Source organism: Oncorhynchus mykiss, chromosome 9 (assembly GCF_057628025.1).
Source record: "Oncorhynchus mykiss isolate SJ-2025 chromosome 9, ASM5762802v1, whole genome shotgun sequence".
Taxonomy (NCBI): domain Eukaryota; kingdom Metazoa; phylum Chordata; class Actinopteri; order Salmoniformes; family Salmonidae; genus Oncorhynchus; species Oncorhynchus mykiss.
This window is the reverse complement of record NC_143030.1, coordinates 22803486-22824592: the sequence shown is the minus strand read 5'-3', so window position 1 is coordinate 22824592 and position 21107 is coordinate 22803486. Positions and strand designations below refer to the sequence as shown.

General features: G+C 41.3%; 1 pseudogene across 1 annotated transcript in view; it reads right to left on the bottom strand.

Annotated features, from left to right (window-relative positions):
- Positions 1–177: 177 nt before the first annotated feature.
- LOC110532966 (dedicator of cytokinesis protein 11-like) overlaps positions 178–21107 on the bottom strand; it is a 92084-nt pseudogene continuing 71154 nt past the window's right edge. Inside the window, exons 42-46 of the transcript XR_016483550.1 lie at positions 20698–20808; positions 19641–19763; positions 17779–17892; positions 12568–12714; positions 178–1917 (exon numbers count right to left, since the gene is read on the bottom strand). The product of XR_016483550.1 is annotated as a dedicator of cytokinesis protein 11-like (transcript). The remainder of the gene's footprint in view (positions 1918–12567; positions 12715–17778; positions 17893–19640; positions 19764–20697; positions 20809–21107) is intronic.

Genomic DNA, 21107 nt, shown 5'->3' with positions numbered 1-21107 from the left:
TAAAAGCTGTTTGTAAAAAGCGCTGACAAGAAAAAAGTCACCCTAACCCCTATAATACACCACCCTGCTTAGGCTATGAGCCCCGTGTATAATTTAAGCACCATAATACAAATTAAATCCATCCACGTTAATACATAAACATTCAAATAAATACAAAACAATGAGGTCAATACAACCCAACCCAAATGTTTTTATTGAAAAATGGCTTTACAAACATACAATATGTTGAAGAAGTACCTGTACTTACATATAGTGTAATTAAAAATGGCAAATAAGTCAGACACAATCAGAGAAATAACACCTCTCTCCCAGACCTGATGCAACCATGCATTCCAAAAACAGTACAAATATAAATACATACACATTTTTCTTCTTTATGGCATAACATATTATATACATCCGCAAATTATTATCAGCAGTCTACTAATTTCAGTGTGCCACTTGTGAAATACTGTACAATCAGTATGTGTTGGGAGTTTTATTATTACTTGAAATAGGACAGGAGACTTTTCTGAGGAGAGATGTAGGCACTACTAGATCACTAGAACCAGCTAGTTGATAGAGCCCTCAAATTCAAACCTGGACCTCAGACTTTTGGAAATCTTGCCCTTTAAAATCAGGGACTGATTTAGATCTGGGACACCAGATGGATGCAACTAATTATCAGGTAGAAGAGAAAAACAGCAGTATTCCGGACCTTGTAAGGTAGGATTTGAATACCCCTGTGATAGAGGCATAAAATCACAACCATTAGCCTGGTCCCACAATGATTGGTCTTTTGACCTATCAGATCAGATGCCCATAATTGGTCAAAAGTTCAAAATTGGGCTGTCTGTGTCAACGAAGCCTATGAGTTCTCAAGACAACACTAAGAGATCTGTGACCAGGCTAATCAGTCTTCTGGTCAAAGAGCAGGGGCCCCATATCAGAAATACAACACAGCTCAACAACTAAAGTAACTGTCTGAGCATTGGGTTATTACAGAGTGACTGACAATTTGACAGAGTATACTTCATTAAATCTCCTTTCCTCACTGTACATTTTCCTTACATCTAATAGATGGGCTGGTTGTTTAGCGACAAAACCGACTCGTGCGCAACTATGGGACTAAACAGACAGGGTGGGCTTAGACTGTTGATAACATGTAAACTCTATTTAGTCTCTAAATGTTTTTTGAAAACATAAATACATTTGCACAATGAGCACTTGTCTCCCAAATACATGGTATCAATAACAAGATACGAGCTGAAACGAGCCACCTACGATTCCCCGCACAGCAGCTTCTTGTCATTGTTGCTAGCTATCTGACTGTTCAGAATCATATCAACGCATGCCTTCCGGTCACGTCGATGGCGTGATGTTGTCAGCCAACCCATCTATATCTAGAACATAAAAGGGTTCGTCGGCAGTCCCCATTGGAGAACCCTTTGAATAACACCATTTGGTTCCAGGTAGAACCCTTTTCCAGGTAGAACTGTTTCCACATGGAACTCTATTGGAACCCTTTTTTTCTAAGAGTGTACAGACAACAGATGGGTTGGTTACTGTTTTTTTCTTTCTTCCTATAACATAAGTAACATTAGCTACCTTTGAGCATAGCAGAATAGACTTCAGCACTTAAGTGTAATATTGTGTTTCCACTTCTCTCAAGCAACAAAGCCATTTGATGCAGTGTGCAAGGCAACAACAGCTTTGCATTGATCAAAACAAATTACCAGGAAGCTGACAGAGCCGGTTTGGGTTCAGCTGACGGAGAATGTATGTATGTATGTGTGTGTGTGTGTGAGAAATAGCTATACTCTGTGAAAAATGTGTGGTCTGTCGACTTTAGCCCAGGTCTGTAGTCGTCCCACTGATAGCACGGAATACATGTTAGGAGTTCTGGAGCAGTGACTGCATCATATCCTCCTGGAAGATCTATGGTGACAAGAGTAGACAACAACATACATCGTTACCATCATTGGTCAAACCGCCACAGACACGTACAGTGCCTTCGGAAAGCATTCAGACCCCTTGACTTTTCCCACATATTGTTACATTAGTCTTATTCTAAAATAAATAAAACAATTTCCTCAACTATCTACACACACCATGCACGCACCCACATATAATGGAGTTTATTAAAATAGAGGCCATTGTTTCCCTCTACAATAAATCAAGTATTGTGAGCAATACAGTTGCTTAAGTAACATGGATCCAAGGGAATTTTGCCACCGATACCCCCTGTATATTGTCTCGCTATTGTTATTTTGTGGCCTTTTAATTAGTTATTTTTCTATTTTACTTCAGTTTATTTTATACTTGTTGAATTATTTTTCTTAAAACTGCATTGTTGGTTAAGGGCTTGTAAATAAGCATTTCATTTGATTCATTTGAAGAAATTCGGCTTGTCACCAAAAGCACTCACAAACTTCTACAGATGCACAATCGAGAGCATCCTGGCGGGCTGTATCACCGCCTGGTATGGCAACTGCATCGCCCTCAACCGTAAGGCTCTCCAGAGGGTAGTGAGGTCTGCACAACGCATCACCGGGGGCAAACTACCTGCCCTCCAGGACACCTACACCACCCGATGTCACAGGAAGGCCATAAAGATCATCAAGGACATCAACCACCCGAGCCACTGCCTGTTCACCCCGCTATCATCCAGAAGGCGAGGTCAGTACAGGTGCATCAAAGCTGGGCCCGAGAGACTGAAAAACAGCTTCTATCTCAAGGCCATCAGACTGTTAAACAGCCACCACTAACACTGAGTGGCTGCTGCCAACACACTGACACTGACTCAACTCCAGCCACTTTAATAATGGGAATTGATGGGAAATGATGTAAATATATCACTAGCCACTTTAAACAATGCTACCTTATTTAATGTTACTTACCCTACATTATTCATCTCATATGCATACGTATATACTGTACTCTATATCATCGACTGTATCCTTATGTAATACATGTATCACTAGCCACTTTAAACTATGCCACTTTGTTTACATACTCATCTCATTTGTACATACTGTACTCGATACCATCTACTGTATCTGCCTATGCTGCTCTGTACCATCACTCATTCATATATCCTTATGTACATATTATTTATCCCCTTACACTGTGTACAAGACAGTAGTTTTGGAATTGTTAGTTAGATTACTTGTTATTACTGCATTGTCGGAACTAGAAGAACAAGCATTTCGCTACACTCGCATTAACATCTGCTAACCATGTGTATGTGACAAATAAAATTTCATTTGATTTGATTCGTTGCCACAAACAGTATATCAACCCACTGACTGCTTCTCTCACTGACCGTGATAAACGGGAGATCAAATTACCTGGCACTCCTTAAATCTAAGGCGCAGCAAGAGACAGCATAGACAGAAGGGTACAGTTATCGTTAGACACAAAAGGAAAGTAAAAGACAGAATAACACAATGTGCTGGCAACAGTCAGTAGAAAGTGAAAGCTATTGTGAGAGAACAATACATTCAGTACATACCAATCGACCTTGGTCAAAGAGCACCATTATATACTCCGCTCAAAGTTAGTCTGATTTGTACATCCATTGTTGGACTTTTGAATTAATGATATATATGGCAGCCAATGATCCTTCAAGAATATCCTTCAAGCCTCATGAGCTTAGTACCACATCATAAGCCAAAATATAAAAGGTTGTTTTAACAATGTAGAGCTTCACAATACATTACGGACTGCAGAGTAAACGCAGAGTAGGAAATACAGTAGATGCGGCACATGTTAGGAATGTTTGACAGGTCTTGCACAAGGAGTGGTGATGCATACTGTTGCTTGGAATAGGGCAGGGTAGTGTGTTTGTGTGTGTCGGAGAAGTTTGTCACTGGCCGCGGGCAGAGTTTGGTACTCACACACTCATCGCCCCCTCCCTACACGTTATCAATGTGGGTCGACGCACAAGTTAACTTCGTTATTTTAGTACATACATTGCACACTTTATTCTTACCTCCCACCAGTAACAGTTTGTTATGGTAAAAATAATATACAGACAAGCGTTCATGTTTAATTTAAGCAACGTTTATTGTACTCAATGTTATGGATGAGCGCGCTGTTTGGTTCTGTTCCTCTCTCAGATCGGTAGCTTCCGGGTGGGATAAGGACCAACGCTATCGCTTCGGTCTGGCTTTGTTGTGTCTGTCCCGAATGGCTCGTTGACGTGAACGGGCATATTGGAAGACACCATGTCAGTAGGGATGAGATTTTGTAAATGTGTTATATCGTATCATGAGAAACGGATTGCAAAGGTGAAATGTATATAATTCATGATGTTTAGCGGCGTGGAAAATATAGGCTTTGATGATGGTAATTGCTTAATTAATTTGTGTTTGTTATGTTCTGATGGGAGGGGCTTCCCCTACAAAAGAAGCCTCTCTTTCAGATCAGTAACACTGATCTAACTGGTAGTCCTTGGTCAAATATACGCACAGGTCATGTCGTGCAATAATTTTATTGCAACAACAAAAAGTAAACATCCCTGAACAAACAAGCCACACATAACAAAACTCTTGTATTGGTTTATAGCAGGGATGGGCAACTTATATATACAGTTGAATTCAGAAGTTTACATACACTTAGGTTGGAGTCATTAAAACTCGTTTTTCAACCACTCCACAAATGTCTTGTTAACAAACTATAGTTTTTGCAAGTCGGTTAGGACATCTACTTTGTGCATGACACTAGTAAGTTTTCCAACAATTGTTTACAGACAGATTATTTCACCTTATCACAATTCCAGTGGGTCAGAAGTTTACATTAACTAAGTTTCTAAATTTTTTAAAATAATATGTTTATTATTTTACAATAAAAAATCAAATAAAAAAGACAGCAATACTAACAATGACATTCATTGTACTGTTGAATGGGATGGCCAATTTAGAGGACAACACTAAACTTAACTCACACACACACATAATAAAACAAAATCCTATTAGGTGGTACATGTATAGGAAGACAGCATATAGTCATTACAAGCAGTGTAGTTAAGCCCAAAATAAATATTGAGTGGAGTACAGCACAGAGTAGCAGCAGATCGTCAACCCAGTTATGAAGCGGGACTAGACCATTTATCCAGTATCGGCTGCCATATTTTGTAAAACATTGGACTTCTATTGGAGGTAGTGTATCGAATCTTTTCCATATGCATTACATTTCCTAAATCCCGTAACCACATTTCAAAGGTAGGTACAGTCTCCAGTTTCCAAAATTGCAATATGAGCCTTTTGGCTAATAGAGTACAAAGAGAGACAGCTTTCCCTTCGTGATTATTCCCATCAACTGTGCCAAACAGAGCGGTCAATGGGTCTGGGGCTAAAACTCTATCAAAGGCTCTAGATAAATAATCAAAAATGAGAGCCCAGTAAACATGTAACTTTGGACATGTCCAGAATAAGTGGGTCAACGTCCCCTCATCCTGCTTGCACCTCTCACACAGTGGTGAGGTGTCCGGGAATATTTTATGCAGTTTTACTTTTGAGTAATGTAACCTGCGTATCACCTTAAACTGTACAAGGTTGTGTCTGGCATTCACTGAACTGTGGTTTATATTCCTGAGAGCTTCTACCCAGTCCTCATCTGAGATTTCTGAGCCAAGTTCTTGTTCCCAAGCCCTTTTAATGGTGTCTGTGGATACCTCCATGTGGGCTTGTAGCACATCATACAGTCTAGAGACCAACCCTTTTGAATGGGGTTTGACAAGGATCAAGCTATCTAATGTAGGACTATTTGGCTTCATGCCATACTGTGGGATATGTGTCCTTACGAAATTCCTGATTTGGAGGTATCTGAAAAAATGTGTTGTTGGTATGTTGAACTTTCCCTGTAATTGTTGAAATGAAGCTAACTGACCATCTATGTATAGATTACCAATTGTTGTGAGCCCCTTCTCCCTCCACTGTGAAAACACCACATCATCCAATGCGGGGTGGAAAGCATGATTCATGCAAATCGGGCTGTCAATGTATACAGTGGGTATGTTAAGAAAATACCTCATCTGTTTCCAGATCCTAAGCGTATGACAAATGACTGGGTTAGAGTCATAAGTGGATTTTTTCACATATGATGGGCTATTAACAAGTGCAGGGAGTGAGGAACGTTGACAGGAGGCCTGCTCAATCAAAAGCCATGCAGGCATATCCTTCTGTCTCATCGCAGGTAAGCTTTCCCTCCAGAAAGACACAATGTTCAGATTAGCAGCCCAATAATACAGTTTAAAGTAAGGAAGGCCAAAGCCCCCCTCTATCTTGTACTTGCATAAATGCTTCTTTGAAATTCTGTCTGCCTTGTTATCCCATAAAAATGGAGTTACTATTGAATCCAGTTTCTTAAAATAGCTTTGTGGTATGAAATTGGGTATACATTGGAAGAGGTAAAGAAACCTGGGTAGGACAACCATTTTAATAGCGTTTATACGACCAACCAAGGAGATAGGCAGAGTTTTCCAAAAATCTATATTTTGTTTATTAAGCTGATATATTTTCATGTCCCAATTCACTTTAGATAGCTGGTCAAGGTCTCTTGTCACTACAATGCCAAGGCTTGTGAACTTGTCCATCACTGTTCTAAACGGGGTAGATTGCAGAAATTGCATATCCACAGGCCGCGATATTGGCATCAACTCACTTTTTTGCCAGTTTATCTTGTAGCCAGAGAAGGAGCCAAATGTGTTTATCAAGTTAAGTAAGGGTGGAATAGAAGTTTTAGGCTTGGACAAAAACAAAATAACTTTGTCTGCATATAGGGAAATTTTGTGCTGTGTGTCCTTTATTTTAACAGAAGCTATATCGGCACATGCCCGAATGCGAGTAGCAAGGGGTTCCATGGCTATAACGAAGAGAGCAGGCGAAATAGGGCACCCCTGTCGGCACCCCTTGAACAAGCGGAATGACTGCGACATTTCTTGATTGGTTACCACGGACGCCATTGGGTGTGCATAAATAATTCTTATCCAATTAATAAATTCCTTTCCGAATCCGAAGTGCTCCAGAACCGACATCATATATTTCCACTCAATCCGGTCAAACGCCTTCTCTGCATCAAGAGCTATTACCACTTCCTCAACCTTGTGATCGTGATACATTACGTTGAAAAGACGTCTCAAATTGTAGTGTATATGTCGGCCCGGGATAAAACCTGTCTGGTCAGGGTGTATGATGTCAGAAATATATGTTTTCAATCGGTTTGCCAATATCTTTGTCAACACCTTGTTTTCTATGGGGAGTAACGACACGGGGCGATAAGACGACGTGCTGTTGTAGCCTCATACAGTGTTTGCGGGAGTTTGGCATTTTCTTTGGATTGTTTAAACATTCGCAACATAAGTGGAGCTAGACTGGCGCAGTACTTCTTATAGAATTCTATTACATATCCATCGGGCCCAGGGGCCTTGCTGTTTGGAAATTGTGCTATCACTGTGTTAATTTCCTCCAAAGTTATCCCTGCATCAAGTGCAGAAGCTGCCCCCCTGTCTAGTTTAGGAAGTTCACATTCAGCGAGAAAGTGTTCCATAGTTTGTGGATCAGTAGCATCGCATTTTGATTGGTATAGCTCTGAGTAAAACTGTGCAAAGCATTTATTAATATCCTGCAGATCTGTTACTATTTTACCCTTCTTGTCTTTTATTTTGTGAATAGCTCTAGATGCCTGTACATGCCTTAGCTGTCTTGCTAATAATTTAGGTGGTTTGTCACCCAGTTCAAAATAACTTTGTTGCGTTCTAGCAAGTAAAGAGCCCACCCGTTTCGAAAGGTTGGTATTGTATTCATATTTTAACTTTGTGATCTTCTCAAGGACTGTATACGAGGAATTTGTCCTAAAAACGTTCTCCTGTTCCCCTAACTCTCTTTCAATTTCTCTTAGCCTAGTATTGGCGCGTTTCTTCCTCTCTGATGTATAAGAAATAATGTAACCTCTAATCACAGCCTTTAGAGATTCCCAAAGGGTGGAGTCGTCAACATCCCCAGTGTCGTTAGTTCCGAGGAAAAAGGCAATCTGCTCCTTCAAATACTGACAAAAAGCCTTATCTTTCAGCAGGTATGCGTCTAAGCGCCACGGTCGCCGACCTGTCGACATATTGTCGAGTTTCAGCACCATGGACACAGGAGAGTGGTCCGTAATTAGAATAGGGTGATAGGTAACCGACTCAGCCGCTGAGATTAGTTTGGAGTCCAACAAAAAATAGTCAATTCTGGAATATGATTTATGAACTGATGACAAGAAAGAGTAATCCCTGTCTGTTGGGTGCGTCAGTCTCCAAATATCGACAATGTTAAGGTTTGTCATCAATGTATTTAGACAGACACTGGCATTTGATTGTTGAAGTGACCTTGATAGCTGTTTATCTAAAAGAGGATCTAACGTACAGTTAAAGTCCGCTCCAACAATAACACTTGTATCCGAGATATTTGGTATGTCCTTAAATACCCTTTGAAAAAATAATGAATCATCGAAGTTGGGTCCATATAAATTGACCAAGGTTACTGGTTTCGAATTCAGTGTACCAGCCACAATAATATACCGACCATTAGGATCTGAAATCGAGGATGAGTAAACAAACGGAATGTTTTTCCTTATCAGGATTGCTACCCCTCTCGCTTCTGCATCAAAGTTAGACTGGTATATCTGACCGATCCAGCCGACTCGTAGCTTGGCCTGAGCGGAGCGTTTAACATGAGTTTCTTGAAGAAGCACTATGTCAGCACCCAGTGATTTAAGATGAGAGAAAACCTTAGCTCGTTTCACCACATGCCCTAAGCCATTACAGTTCCAGCTGACTATCTTTATTCCCCCTGGTCTACTCTGTGCTCTATTACTATGTGGCATTTCTTATTTTAGAACAAATTGTTGCTGTCATACAAAACTCAGAAGAAAAACGTCCCGCCGTGCAGGAGCTTGTCATGCCACCTGTACTAATAATAAACGTGAACATAAAACACATACCCCATCCCCCCTCCCGTCCCTTTACTGAGTGACTTCCCCAAACGAAGCACTCCTTGGCTAACACACAAACTTTAGGGTGTCTAGACATACAGCTTGAACTAACTCGTCGTCTATAGATGCTCCGCATATACGCTAATATTAAATAACACTTAACACTTAACTCTCACGTTAGGGGGTGAGTGGCGCTAAAACATGATGTGCCAAACAATGCTATATTAGCCACAACATCTCACCAATCATAAGTCCCAAATTCTGATCTTCTAATCGAAAAGACATAGTCCGGAAATCCAAACACATTCCTGGCCTGTATTTGGTCATTTAGCCGGCTGACACAGCCGTTCTGTATCCTCAGCCAGGGAGCTTGCTTGTCAAGAACAGATTGGCCTCTTTTGGGTTGTCAAACGTACGTGTTGATCCTTTGACTGTCACCTTAAACCGGGCTGGGAAGAGGAATCCATATCGGATGTTGGCCGCCCTGCATTTGTTGCGTACCTCAAAGGTACGTTGGTTCCTCACCTTCAAGGTAAGATCTGGGTAGAAAGACACCCTGGCTCCGTTGAAGTTAAGGAGGAACTTTTGACTAGCCAGCTTGAGGATGAGATCCCTGGTCTGGGGATAGTGCAGCCGTACAATGAATGGCCTTGGTGGACCGCCCTTGGCCGGCTTCGTTGCCTGAGATCTGTATGCGCGGTCGATCAAGATGGCCGTTTTGAAGTGTTCGCTCCCCAGCAGGGCCGGTATCAGCTCCGAGACAAATTCAGTGGGTTTCCCTTTCTCAGTGTCCTCCTGGATGCCACATATTCGGATGTTCTGGCGTCTTGAATGCGACTCAAGCATTTCCAGTCGGGCTTTCAGGGTTTTGTTGTCATTTTTGAACGTTGCGCACTGTTTCTCTATGTCCTGTAGCCTGGCCTCGTGATCGACTGTCGTCTGCTCAACCTCATGCACCCTTCTCTGAGTTGCCTTCACAGTTTCGGCCAAAGTCCCAATACTCTGAGATATCACCCAACCTTGTGTCCACCTTCTTGCTTAGTGGGTTTATGGCAGCCAGAATGTCACTTTGCGTAGGCTCTGTGGGGGAATCTTGGAAGCTAGCCTCTTCAGCTAACTCCTCGTGGGTTGGCGACGTTGAAATTGGTTCGTTGTCTATCTCATTCAAATTATCTTGTTTAGCCCTCCCTTTTCTGGTGCCTTTTCCCTTTGTCATATTTGTTTGAAGATATAGGTCGTGAGAGGTTAAGATAAATACTAAATTTGTTTCAAAATGGAGCGAAGCTCTATCAAAGCACGTCTACTCCATAGCACGCTCTCTAGCGCCCCCAATAATACCTACATTAACTAAGTTGACTGTGCCTTTAAACAGCTTGTGCAATTCCAGAAAATGTCATGGCTTTAGAAGCTTCTGAGGCTAATTGATATCATTTGAGTCAAATTGGAGGTGTACCTGTGGCTGCTATGATGGAACTGGCTCTCATGAGGACCACCACAGGAAAAGAAGACCCAGAGTTACCTCTGCTGCAGAGGATAAGTTCATTAGAGTTAACTGCACCTCAGATTGCAGCCCAAATAAATGCTTCAGAGTTCAAGTAACAGACATATCTCAACATCAACTGTTCAGAGGAGACTGCGTGAATCAGGCCTTTGTGGTCGAATTGATGCAATGAAAACACTACTAAAGGGCACCAATAAGAGATTTGCTTGGGCCAAGGAACACAGGCAATGGACTTTAGACCGGTGGAAATCCAAAGTTGAGTCCAAAGTTGAGATTTTTGGTTCCAACCGCTGTGTCTTTGATCTCCACATGTGTTTCCCACTGTGAAGCATGGAGGACAAGGTGTGATGGTGTAGGGGTGCTTTGAATTCAAGGCACACTTAACCAGCATGGCTACCACAGCAGTCTGCAGTGATACGCCATCCCATCTGGTTTGTGCTTAGTGGGACTATCATTTGTTTTTCAACAGGACAATGACCCAAAACACACCTCCAGACTGTGTAAGGGCTATTTGACAATGAAGGAGAGTGATGGAGTGCTGCATCAGGTGACCTGGCCTCCACAAATCACCCGACCTCAAATCAATTGAGATGGTTTGGGATGAGTTGGACCGCAGAGTAAAGGAAAAACAGCCAACAAGTGCTCAGCATATGTGGGAACTCCAAGACAGTTGGAAAAGCATTCCAGGTGAAGCTGGTTGAGAGAATTCCTAGAGTGTGCAAAGCTTTCATCAAGGCAAAAGGTGGCTACTTTGAAGAATCTACAATTTATTTCTTTAACACTTTTCTGGTTCCTACATGATTCATTTCATAGTTTTGATGTCTTCACAAATATTCTACAATGTAGAAAAAAGTAAAAATAAAGAAAAACCCAGGAATGAGTAGGTTTGTCCAAACTTTTGACTGGTACTGTATATATGGAGACTGTTTAGTGCCAAAAATAAGGGGCTAAATACCTGAATCTGTTGTTGCATTGTCACATTGGTCTAACGGGATCGGGAGACAGGCGCAGGAATGCGTAATAGTTTTTTTTTTATTTACCCAAATTACAGCGTGCCATGCAAAAACAAACACGTATGCAAAACACAGGGTTGAAACCCAACCAAAAGAGCGAGGAGTATCTCGAATAAATACACCGGGGCGAGACCAGTAACATACACTCACACAATGATTCCACACGGGACGAGACCCGTAATCATCTACGCAATACAAGTGGCACGAAAGCCAAAACAACACAGGTACTCACACGATCAACGGACATTGGAACAATAATTGACAGCCCAATGGAAATCAAAGGGCATATTTAAGCAATTACAAATCAGTGGGAATGGGGACCAGGTGTGCGTAATGACATAGTTCCGGAGGGATCCGTGACATCCAGGTAGTGAATCTGTTTTCAATGCGTTCGTATGGGCTAATAGTAGTAAGGCCAAATATACATTTTCATATGTTTTACACATTTTTGGGATACTTCAAGGGGTCTTAAAATGTAAAATCAATATAGCTAAATTATCTTTAGTATGACCTTAAAACAATTCCATATAGCTTAGTAGAAGACATCCCCCCACACATTTCTGGTTATATTATTTTCCTGCTGTGAGACGTGGGGTCAAACTAAGATTGTGCACCTATAGGTTGTAAAAAAGAGGTTGTTAAGCTAATTCTCCTAACCTGCTGCATAAGTTCTCCTAAACCTGTTACAAAAAGTACATTTTGACAAAAACTGTATCCCTTCTAGGCAAAATCCACATGAACGGAACTAAGGCCAATAGTTTCTCCTGATCAGGTCACATGGTCAGGAAGAGCTCCTGGCTTTTGGTATAGCATCATTTATATCAGTGGGTGACCAAACCTTGTCCTGGAGTCCTTCAGTATGTATAGTGCTACAGGAATTTCTAGATGGTTCACATTTGGACCATCCTCTCTTCTCAGGAAACAAGAAAATGCATGTTTTTATTTCTGGCTGAAAATTAAATTCATTTGAAACTACTGCAGAGAGTTTCCAACTCCAATAAAGGAAGCAGCTTATTTCCTTATTCTAGGATCTCGTAGACTCAAAAGTAGTGCACTGCATAGGGAATATGATGCCATTTGGGACGCAACTATAGTTATTACCTTGCTGGAGTCCTGGATGATTTTGACGTTTTCAGCTCCAAATTTGTACCCGTAGAGCCATAGAAGGCGCTGAGAGATCTCCGACAAACCTGTGCGTTTGGGCTCCTTGTAAACATATTCCTTCCCATCCTCCTCCTCAAAGTAGCCCTGTCAACAAGACATATTAGCAATCTTAGAAAACTGAGAGTGTTCCAAATTCCAACTGGCCAATGGTGGTGCGGATGTTCATGCTGCAAAACAGGTGCAGACTCAGGAGGAAAATATTCAGGCATAAATCAATTAGACTAACTCTCAAATGTGAAATAAAGTTCTTTGTCGGATATTTCAATATATTTATTGGGATTTTTGAATGTATGCAAGCATAAAAAAACGTGACATAATGAAACATGAATTAATAATAATCTAACAATCCATCTATATAAAACAAGGTTGTCATTTTTCATCTCAAAATATAAAATACACTGCCTCCAGAAAGTATTCACACCCCTTGAACTTTTCCATATTTTGTTGTGTTACAAAGTCGGATTAAAATGGATTTAATTGTCATTTTTTGTCAACGATCTACACAAAATACTCTGTAATGTCAAAGTGGAAGACAAATGTAAACATTTGTAAAACACACTGAACAAAAATATAAATGCAACATGTAAAGTGTTGCTCCCATGTTTCATGAGCTGAAATAAGCTGCTTAAACAGCATGATCATCACACAGGTGCACCTTGTGCTGGGGGACAATAAAAAGGCACTCTAAAATGTGCAGTTTTGTCACACAACAGAATGCCACAGATGTCTTAAGTATTGAGGGAGCATGCAATTGGCACACTGACTGCATGAATGTCCACCAGAGCTGTTGCCAGATAATTTACTGTTATTCTCTAAAACAACATTGGAGACATTTTGGAAGTACGTCTAACCGGCCTCAAAACTGCAGGCCACGTATAACCACACCAGCCCAGGACCGCCACATCCGGCTTCTTCACCTGTGGGATCATCTGAGACCAGCCACCAGGATTGTTGATGAAACTTTGGTTTACACAACCAAAGAATTTCAGCACAAACGGCCAGAAACCGACTTATCTGCGTGCTTGTCCTCCCCCCAGGGTCTTGACCTGACTGCAGTTCTGCGTCGTAACCAACTTGTGTGCAAATGCTCACCTTCGATGGCCACTGGCACGCTGGAGAAGTGTGCTCTTCACGGATGAATCCTGGTTTCAACTATACCGGGCAGATGGCAGACAGCGTGTATGGCATCGTGTGGGCGAGCGGTTTGCTGACGTCAACGTTGTGAACAGAGTGCCCCATGGTTGCGGTGGGGTTATGGTATGAACAGGAATAAACTACGGACAACGAACACAATTGCATTTTATCGATGGCAATTTGAATGCAGAGAGATACCATGATGAGATCCTGAGGCCCATTGTTGTGCCATTCATCCCCCGCCCTCACCTCATGTTTCAGCATGATAATGCACAGCAGCCCCATGTCACAAGGATCTGTAGACAACTCCTGGAAGCAGAAAATGGCCTGCATTCCATGGCCAGCTTTCTAACCAGACATGTCACCCATTGAGCAAGGTTGGGATGCTCTGGATTGACGTGTACGACAGCGTGTTCCAGTTGCCGACAATATCCAGGAACTTCGCACAGCCATTGAAAAGGAGTGGGACAACATTCAACAGGCCACAATCAACAGCCTGATCAACTCTATGCGAAGGAGATGTGTCGAGCTGCATGAGATAAGTGGTGGTCACACCAGATACTGACTGGTTTTCTGATCCATGCCCCTACCTTTTTTTTAAGGTATCTGTCCCCGACAGATGCATATCTGTATTCCCAGTAAAATCTTAGAAATGATTGCATGTTGCGTTATATATATATTTGTTCAGTGTATCTTGACTAGATAAGTACAGTGCCGACCCGTCATTCAGGGCAGGTGGGGAAGACCCCCACCTGTTTTGAGCCCTACCTGTTTTGCATGTTATTTTGGCATTAATACGCGTCACATATCAGTTTGCAAAGAATGTAAAAAATAAACATTGCATTAATTAAGCCGCATACAAACATGGCCTCTTTTTGCCTTTCTTGAGTAAGGCAGCTCCAAAATGCAGGTGTTTCAGCCTAGCTCAGAGAATGACAAGTTTGATGACAAAATATGTAAAACAGGCATGGTGCGAAAAAGAAAGTCTGATGTTGGTTCAGCTTTATGTAGGCCCTAACAGATTGTGCGCACTGCTTTTCACCGTTAAAGTGGAATTAATGTATTGTTTAGTATTGTGGCTTTGCTGGCATGCATCTAAAACATGTCTTTTTTTGTCCCACCAAGATTTACATGATAAAATTGCCACTGGATAGGTATTTACGTGAGTCAATACATGTTAGAATCACCTTTGGCAGCAATTTACAGCTGTGAGTCTTTCTGGGTAAGTCCCTAAGAGCTTTCCACACCTGGATTGTGTAACATTTGCCCACTATTCTTTTCAAAATTCTTCAAGCTCTGCCAAATTGGTTGTTGATCATTACTAGTCAACCATTTTCAGGTCTTGCCATAGATTTTCATGCAGATTTAAGTCAAAACTGTAACATTCACTGTCTTCTTGGTAAACAACTCCAGTGTAGATTTGGCCTTGTGTTTTAGGTTATTGGCCTGCTGAATGGTGAATTCATCTCCCAGTGTCTGGTGGAAGGCAGATTGAAACAGGTTTCCCTCTAGGATTTTGCCTTTGATTAGCTTCATTACGTTTCTTTTTTTATCCTGAAAAACTCCCTAATACTTAATCATTACAAGCATACCCATAACATGCAGCCACCAGTATGCTTGAAAATACGGAGAGTGGTACTCGGTGATGTGTTAAATTGGATTTGACCCAAACATAACACTTTGTATTCAGGACAATGTTAATTGCTTTGCCACATTTTTTGCAGTATTAGTTTACTGCCTTGTTACAAACAGGATGCATGTTTTAGAATATTTGTATTCTGTATAGGCTTCCTTCTTTTAACTCTGTCAATTAGGTTAGTATTGTGGAGTAAAATCTGTAACAAGTAAACTTTGGCCCCATGGTGAAATCCCTGAGCGGTTTCCTTCCGCTCCGGCAACTGAGTTAAGAAGGACGCCTGTATCTTTTTAGTGACAGGGTGTACTGATACACCATCCAAAGTGTAATTAATAACTTAATCATGCTCAAAGGGATATTCAATGTTTTTTTTTTACCCATCTACCAACAGCGGCCCATCTTTGCGAGGCATTGGAAAACCTCCCTGGTCTTAGTCGTGGAATCTGTGTTTGAAATTCACTGCTTGACTGAGGGACCTTACAGCTAATTGTCTGTGTGGGTTACAGTAATGAGGTAGTCATTCAAAAATCATGTTAAAACGATTATTACACACACAGTGTGCAACTTATTATCTGACTTGTGAAGCAAATATTTACTCCTGAACCTATTTTGGCTTGCCTTAACAAAAGGGTGAAATACTTATTGACTCAATACATTTCAGATTTTCAATTTTAATGAATTTGTAAAATAAATTGAAAAGAAAACATAATTCCACTTTAACATAATTGGGGTATTGTGTGTGTGTAGGCGGCCAGTGACAAAAAATCAAAATGTAATCTATTTGAAATTCAGGCTTTAACACAACAAAATGTGTTAAAAGTCACGGGTTGTGAATACATTCTGAAGGCACTGTATCACACAGACAGAGATACAAATCATCCCTTATCTATCTGAAGAGAGAAGTGAAACTTAAGCTAAGCCTTGGTGTTGTAGCATTTTTAGCCCTCTCACATCCATCTTCCTCAGAGGCCACTAGTCTACGGGATTGGTGTAATTTCACTTTAATCTAATATCTCTCTCTCTCAGTTAGGGAAGTAACCAAGAAAGAACACCATATCACAGATGGTTGATAGATACTGATATCAGATGTGGTTAAAGTAAGCTTACAAGATACAACCACAAGTACCTCAATGACGCTACATTAGCTAGACTATGACAGATGAGCACTGTTGTTATTTTTCTATAGTAATTAACAGAGAGAGACAAGTTTATTTTCACCCCAAACAAATGCAAGACGGACAGGAAGATACCCTTCAGCAGTATTACTTGTGGCTAGGATGTGGGGATTGAGCTCGGGCCAATTCTGGTGTGAGTTATCTGGCCCAAATGTATTACTTGGGGATCGGGCCGATTGGGGCTACTCTTTGGCAGATGATTACATGGGCTGCTTTAAATAGTTAACATTTCATTATTTATTTTCAATATTTTCTCAATGTTTCTGTGATAAAAAAAATTAAAAAACATTTAAATGAAAATCTTTAAGAATTCTGCGTAGTATTTTCATACTTTGTGCAAGGCAGTTGATAAGCATTTAAAAAAATAGTGGATGGAGCCTCCCCAATACCGCAGCGGTCTAAGACACTGTGTCGCAGTGTAAACTGCGTTGCTACAGACGTGGTTCAAGACCCGTGCCGGCAGCAACCGGGAGACCAGGGGACCCACAATTGGCCCAGCGTCGTCCGAGTTAGGGGAGGGTTTGGCAGATCGGGATGTCCTTGTCCCATCGCGCTGTAGCGACTCCTGTGGCGGGCCAGGCGCATGCACGCTGACACGGTCACCAGGTGTATGGTGTTTCCTCTGACAAATGTATTTTTTTGTGGATGGGTATAATTTTTATGTATAAAATAGTAAAATGACTAAATCTGGTAATGTTGTAGACGTTTATTTAAATTTTCATTTGGGCCGCTTCTGGGGGGATTCTGGTAAGATGCCGGCAAAGTCGACCTGAATTGCGGTAGATGGAAACGGCCTGATGTACTTGGGCCGACACTGGGCATTCATTCATTTTGATTCCAGGCCGATTCAATCAGTTCCGGCCCTCCGGAACTAGCAGGGTAACATCTAAAAATAAGGATGGCGTAAGTAATGGGCTCTCCATCCTTGACAGAGAAGTACAATTGGTTGAGCCAGCATACTAAACAATGATTAGCTAAACATACTAGCATAGCGCTTCGAATACATGCCCCACCCATTGTTACCTTGTAAGTGGTATGCTAGTGGGGATATTGGAAAGGAGCCAGTTCCTCCCCAGTGTCTATCTGAGTCTGTGGGTGCAGCGCTTCACAGGTATGCTGTCTCAAAGGGCATAAAATCAAATAAAAAAAGACTGGGAGGCAAATAGAAGGTGATCTTGTATGTTTTATTCCATATCCACCCACCTGTCCATAGAAGGCCACTCTGAAGTAGGTCCCCAGCAGTCTCCGGCCTGTATGCATCACCTCTAGGATCTTATTGTAAGCTCTGTGCAGCGTGTCATACAGACGGCTCAGTTTCTGAAGAAAGAAAAACCCCACACCACTGGGTATTTGGTGTGTGTGTGTGTGTGCGTGTGTTTGTGTGTATTCGCTTATGATTGTGCACGCTATTGTGTGTCTAACTCTGTGTATGTGTGTGATATTTTTGAGAACAACTACACTGCACTGCATATAGGTTGTTATCAATTAAATGTCACAATATGGTACAGAGAGTTCGGTTTGGCTTCTGGGGGGGCAAGGAGACCCCAGCTCCGCTAAAACCATACGTGCTGACAAATATGTGCCGTCTTCAAGGGATTGTTAAATAAACTATTTGGTTTTAATATCATCACCTCTTGAAGAGTATAGTCAGAATGACACATTTCTGATTATTCCACATTTAGCTCTAACATCAGTTATACAGCATGTGACTGCATGCTTTCATGTTCAGTAAACATCAATTGATCATGTAATTTCAGAAGTGAGGGTAGCCTATCCATTTGGCATGTAACTAGCTAGCTATCTGAGCAAACATGTCATTTAACTTGCTTCATCAGAGATTAGGCTTTTGGAAAGGTCCTGACATTGGCAAGTCCTCGTCCTGGGAAAGTTGTCACTCGTACTTCTGTCATCACCACTATAGATGGCAAGCAACTCAAACAATATTTGGATATAGCCATCTAGTTTATCCCCTGAAAGTTAGCTTGTTAATTGGCCATTATTGACATGATCTGTTATTAGCTAGCTAGCCAATTTGACATGGTCCAACAATCAATGTAGCCTAGCTATTATGTCTGTCAGCAGCAATTGTGACACTTAAAAACAATGTTGAAAAGGGGATAATGTTATCCAACTTCACTAGGTAGGCCTACGTTGGATGGAGAAACAAGTACATTAGGTCTACTTACCACTATGTTAAGCCAACTGTACAAAGTTTCTACTGGTAGCTTTAAAAAGTAAACATGATCAGCTAACAGTACATCGGCAAATGTGCCCTTCTGCTGCTTGACAGGCAGAGCCCACATAGGATGGGAAATGAACCTAAACCACTCATACTTCTCATGTATAGTTAACTTTGATTTTACATTCTCAAATATGCAATTAATGGTGGCCAATCTTGTGAGATTATTGTCAGAGAGAGAACTGAGAGAGGCTATAGGAACATGCCACTGCCAAAAGACAACACAGAGACTGTGTTCCAAATGGCACCCTATTCCCTATGTAATGCACTACTTTTGACCAGGGTCCTTAGTAGGGCACTATATAGGGAATAAGGTGCCATTTGAGACTCGGCCAAAGAGCTTTTTAAAGCCAGAGCCAAAGCTTCTATTCAAGCTAAGAAGAGAAGAGAGTCTCAGCATGAGAAGATGGAGAGTGGGACATTCTTAGGGTAAACTTCTCATGGACAGTATTTACATGTGAGACCTTATTTCATAAGCTGAGGAAGGACTGAATTAACCTTGCTTATTTCTGCTTTATAAACACAGGGGACAGCGCAATACACAGACAAGCAGGACATAGTTAATATAGTCTGGAATGTTGAATGGCATTGTCTCAACCTTACAATCAAATACTCATTGTGGGATTCACACAGAAGTTATTTTCCTACAGTCAATCCTAGAATGGTTTTGGGTATTTTAAAAACGAATACAGCCACATCTGTACATGGGTGGTTCTTTGTAAACAAGGTGCTGTGTAAATATTGCTCACAAGGATTCAATTTACATTTCAGTCTTGTTTGTGTGTGTGCATGTGTGTGTGTGTGCATTCATGTGTTTGGCTCGTACCTCAAAGTCATGGCGTTTCTCGTAGACAGGGATGACGAGCTTGGCGATGTGTGATCAGTTCGTATCACTCTGCTTTCCTCAGCCCCTCCACACACAGCTCCAGGTGTTCCACTAGGACCTCCACTAGGACCTGCAGATGAACGTGGTATCTTCAGGCGTTTGGAAATTACTCCCAAGGATGAACCAGACTTGTGGAGGTCTACAATTTTTTTTCTGAAGTCTTGGCTGATTTCTTTTGATTTTCCAATGATGTCAGGCAAAGAGGCCCTGAGTCTGAAGGTAGGCCTTGAAATAAATCCACAGGTACACCTCCAATTGACTCAAATGATATCAAAAAGAAGCTTCTAAAGCCATGACATAATTTTCTGGAATTTTCCAAGCTGTTTAAAGGCACAGTCAACTTAGTGTATGTAAACCTCTGACCCACTGGAATTGTGATAGATTATTTAATTTACAAATCACTGTGTCTGTAAACAATTGTTGGAAAAATGACTTGTGTCATGCACAAAGTAGATGTCCTAACCGACCTGCCAGAATAGTTTGTTAACAAGAAATGTGTGGAGTGGTTGAAAAACAAGTTTTAATGACTCCAACCTTAGTGTATGTAAACTTCTGACTTCAACTGTATAGTACTCTGCATTTGTGTAAAGGTTAGGTTACTTGGTCCAACACTCAAGGGTGTGGGGTTGATCAGCCTCCTTATTGCAATAATTAATCGATATTGAATAAAGATGATTGTTTGAAGAAAGGACAAAGTCTCTCTCTCTCTCTGCTATTATTCTAACACCTTGGCCATAGGACTTGGCAAGATGGCACCAGTTCAGGAAAAACAGGTCAAGCTGTTATCAATCACATCAAAGACTTATCAATATTGCGCAATGAATCCATGTGAAATATTAACCAGTTCTATTGGCAGTTAATTATTATATGATTTATAGAAGAAGAAAAATAGTGGTGTCTATTATTAAAAGCAAATATGACATGATGAAATTATTGTCATTATATGATCACAACTGTACACAAGCCTGCATAAATGCACAAACGCATACACACACACACACCTCAGTGTAGTAGACATCCTGCATGCCTGTGTCATCCTTCATGGCGGCCTCCTCTTCAATGTTCAGAGTGATCCTCTTGAATACAGCCAGGCCACTGGGGAACATCTCTGAAAGAACGACAACAATAACAACAAAAGACAGAGGCAGTCTCTATGCTACTTCATTCTTTCACCACTATTGGGTGGAGGAGAGTAGACCAGCACTTCAGACAACATAAAACGAGGTCCAGCACATCTTGGATGATGCATTCTCAGACTTTGTAAAGCTGTTGCTGTTCCAAGTGGCGCGCTCTGTTATTGTTAAACCAGTCAGTGGATGTTGTCAGTGTTGTAGTACTCGAGTCCGGTCTATAGACCACATATTGCATGTCAGGGTCTTGTCTAGGTGTCGGATACATTTTTACTCG